We start from the raw sequence: 4436 nt of genomic DNA, 5'->3' as shown, positions 1-4436 counted from the left end.
CCGTTACAAGCGGAGCCCACCCTCTGGATGGAGACCCCTCGGCTGCTGGCGGCCCGGCGGGAAGAGCTGCAGGAGACGTTTGCAGCTTCCCTGCCCACCGCAGCGCCCCCGCCTCCGATCCGCGCTCTACCTGGGGCTGGACCAAGCCTGCCCCTGCACTGTTGCTTTGCATAAGCGGCTTTCGCTGTGAGTGGAGCCCAGGGGAGCCTTAGCCGAGGGGTGGGGGGGCAAGAGGATGGGGAGGTCTCACCAGAGCCCTTACTTGGGCCCTGGTGTCTTGGCTACAGGTCACCTCTGCAGGGGCACGAGGGAGGTTTGGCCTCTGCGGGTCTCAGTCTGAAGAGGCGCAAGACAGGCGGAGGACGCTGCCGCCTTCGCGCCGCAGCTCTGTCCCGGTGCCTGGCTGGGCAGGACAGGTACAGCTCAAGTCCTAATAGAGAGCAGCTGCTCTTGCAGCCATCCCATCTCCTAGTTCACCGCTGCCACCTTCTCCCCCCGTCCCGTTCCTCCCGGCTCCTCCTTTCCCCACTAACAGCGCAAGCACCAGCGGGAGCCACCGGGGCCGGCTAAACAAGGAAGTCCCTCCCGATTCCCAGGCAGATCTCCCCGACCCGAGGGGAGGGGCGGCCGAAACGGGAGCACAGCACGGAGCGGGAAGGTGGCCGCTGTCCTTCCGCGGGACGCGGCGGGGATCTCCAGGGCCCTCCCGCATCTCCGAGGGGAGAAGGAGATCCTGCATCATGCGAGCTTCCCGCTGGGATTTGTGTTCTCTCTTTCTAGTAGTAACAGCTTGCAGGTTTGAAAAATCATTTTACTTTCAATGAAATCACCGTAACTGGAAAGATGTGACTGTAGAGCAGGGGAAGGTGCTGAAAAGCCGTGTTCACACAGGCGGGATTTACACAGTGGGACTCATTCCCACAACGGCGTTATCCTACATTGTGAACCAAAACTTTAAATCCCCCAGCGACTGCATCACTGACACCTGGCAACCCCAAATCCCATCCCCCGAGGGACCGCAGGGCTCCCCCTCAGCTCGAAGCTCCTTTGCACTCAAGGGCTCCACTGCAAGCAGCTCCGGGTTGGGGCTGCGCGGAGCCGGCTGCGCAGGGATGTCCCGCGGGGCGAGCAGGTGCTACCGTCGTGAATCTGCGGGCTTCACCGACCGTATTTATTCTCTTTCTCTCTCCCCTTTGTTTTTTTTCTTTGTCTTTATTTTTTTTCGCTGGTTTAGCGGATTTCCCTGCAGGGTAGACAGCGGTGCTGTGCCTCATGCTTTGCCCCACACCCAGACTTCAACTGCGTGCTGGTCGCAGCCTGAGTTCGTCTGCCCCCATTTCTATGCCGATTCTTCCTTATATTCAATTTTTTTTCCCCCACTGGAATATGTACACAAAAATGTATAGGGTTATTTGCAGCTGGCCCATGACTAGAACTACAAACTGGTCAGCTTCCTTTGTTTGGCGAAACGGCTCCCTATTAGCTGGGTTAGCGTCACGGCACACGTCATCAGTCCAAATCACAGTATTCTCACTGTCGCAGTTATCCTGCACTTCTCCTCGCCTTGCTCTCGGCCGCCAGCAACCAGAAAGTATCCCGAGAGAAGTGGCAGCACACCCAAGTGTTTCATATCGTGTTGATATTCAGTGTCACGCCACTGGCTGGGTGGTGGAAATACCTGCCAGATTAACAAATCGAGGTTTGGATTCAAACCTGCCCTCTTAAAATGACACGGCACAAGCGGCCCGGGTGGCTCCTGGGCTGCCATTCGCTTTCAATGCTTTGTAGCAACTAACAGTAGTAAGAATTTTAATAGCAGCCCCGCTTTCTTTCCTGCGTATGTTTTCTATTGCACGCTGCTCAGTACAAAGGAGGAATAGAAAAGATGGTTTCTGTATCAGAATGTAGGAACGGTATCAAATTATTATTTGGGGCAGGGGCAAACGGGAGTTTTCCTTGACAAACACTCGGAAGCGTGCAAACCGAAAACGAACAGACCCCACCACCAAAAAAACACCAGCAATAGTGAACCCCAGATACCAATAAAAATTAAAACCAAAACAAAACACAAACCAAATCAGCAACAAACAAAAACAACAACAAAAACCCCAAACACCCACAAAACCACAAAAAAAACTCCAAACCAAACACAAAACCAAACAACCAAAACCAAACAAAACCCCAACAAAATACCCAAACAAAACCAAACAATCTAAAAACCGAAACCAAGCAAAAGAAACCAAGCCACACAATATAGTTTAAGATCTAACTGGAACACAGAAGCACTGCCACTGCACACAGAAAGCACAACTATCCTTGTCTCCTAGCCACTGACAAACTTTTCTTATAAGAGCAGGGAGAGGGAGTCGTGCTGAAAATGTGCTCGTCTGACACACTTCGGCACTGCTGACTCCTCAGGTCCCGGCTGCTCGGGGTGACAAGTATCTATCTCGAACTGGCCAAACGACACTTCAGTATTCCAGATATGCAGGTAAATCTGGAGAGCATTTAACCGTTTAAGCGACAGATTTCTCCCTTCCCGACTCCAGTCTGACACCCACGAGTGAATTGAATGTGTGCGTGCGTGTGCACCCTAGAATAGGACAGCGTGGAAAATGCATTATTTCCTGAAATAATAAACAATCAGCTTGTTCAAATAATCCGGCTTTTGCAGTGTTTTGTGTGTGGAGGAGTGCTTACCTCAAGTCTACTCAGGTTTCCTAAGCACAAGAAGTCTGTAAGCATTGCAAATCATTTAGGAGAAGTGCTGGATTGAATTCTACAAATCTAGAAACAGACACGTACTGCGTTTTTTAAGAACAAAAATAGATTAGCAGGATACTCTGTTGAAGTAAAAAATATAGTGAAAGGGAAAATAAAGGAAAAGAAACTGAAATGATATTGGAAAATCTTGGCTCTGGTAAGCAAGGAAACACACTGTCTTACTCCAGTGTCGCTTGATGAGACCATAAAGAGACACGTATTGTGCATTTTCTCAGTTTTTCAATATCCCCCACACATATAACACTGGCAAATTTCGACAGCTATCGCCGGGGCTCGAGTTGGTTTCCCTCAAGTGAAGAAATGCATCTTTAAGTGGGAAATCTGCCATTGGCTAACCACAGTCAGAGACGTCTGCTGGGATAAAAAACATTGTTAATTCCTTCAAGCTCCATCTGTGGAAATGATAAAGTGCAGCCATAATGGAAGACTGCGAGGTTAAATTAATTAAGTTCCACCATTATGCTGCAGTCTTCTGAAGATGATTGCTATTTCCCTCTTAAATGTCATTATTCCTAGATCTATCTAGCAGCTGATGCAATTAAAGTGATCATAATGTAAATTTAACAACACAAATAACACTTTCCTCCACGTATGTTTGAATGCGGCATGCAAGGGCTGTATCACAAGCTTCCACTTTCCCCCGTAAACATCTGATGTAACCTTAAAAAGAAATTCGAAAAAAACAGTGGGTATTTGGATACTTCTGCGAAATCTTGGATCAATACTTTTGTTTCATGTTTTCATGTTCTCAGTAATGTTAAGGGATCCAGTTACAAACTCTTGCCAGTAAGAAAGAAAATATGCCCCACTGTGCACCCTCCTAAACACTTCTAAGAAATAGTGTTTTCTTTTCATTTGGAATGACAATTTTGTTTGTCTGCTCTGCCCCGGCGAGCGAGACTATAGATTATTAGTAGAAACATTTAATTCCGCACCATAACGCAGGCGGCTTCGTCCAGGGCCGACACACGACCCCCGGCGCGGCACTGCCAGGCGGGGGCACCCGGGGGGGTACCCGCGGCCGGACCCCACCGGGGCCGGGGCGCTGCCTCTCTCCTCCGAGAGCCTCGACCAAGCAGCCCGCCCTGCCGCCGTGCTGCTCTCCGACTTTTTTTTATTTTATTTTATTTTATTTTATTTTATTTTATTTTATTTTATTTTATTTTATTTTATTTTATTTTATTTTATTTTACTTTATTTTATTTTATTTTATTTTATTTTATTTTATTTTATTTTATTTTATTTTATTTTATTTTTATTTATTTCTTTAAGGAATAGGCGTGTTTTACTCTAAGCCTTTGCAGTCCTTCATGGGTCATTATGGCTTAATGCAATTAACGTAACCTTTTGTAACCCAATATCAAGTACTTCCAGGACAAATCTTTAAACAGATCACTAATCGTAAAACAAGTTACGGTGTCTGGGAGTAAAAACTAAGCTATTTGCTATTTGTGCCGATACTTTCAAGCTTTTCCTCCTCCCTTCCCCCTTCCCCTTCTCGCTAGCACTTGCATCTCGAGTTTATAGGGTTTGTTGAAACGCTGCTTCATGTTACTCTCCCTCTCCCCCCTTTTTTTTTTTTTTTTTTTTATTTTGAGTGCTCTGTATTTAGCCACTAGAAATCCAGCATTGGGATTTTACAGTTTTCGTGA

This window comes from Streptopelia decaocto (genome assembly GCF_964273445.1).
Source record: "Streptopelia decaocto genome assembly, chromosome: 2".
Taxonomy (NCBI): domain Eukaryota; kingdom Metazoa; phylum Chordata; class Aves; order Columbiformes; family Columbidae; genus Streptopelia; species Streptopelia decaocto.
The sequence above is the reverse complement of the archived record's forward strand: the minus strand, read 5'-3'. Positions refer to the sequence as shown.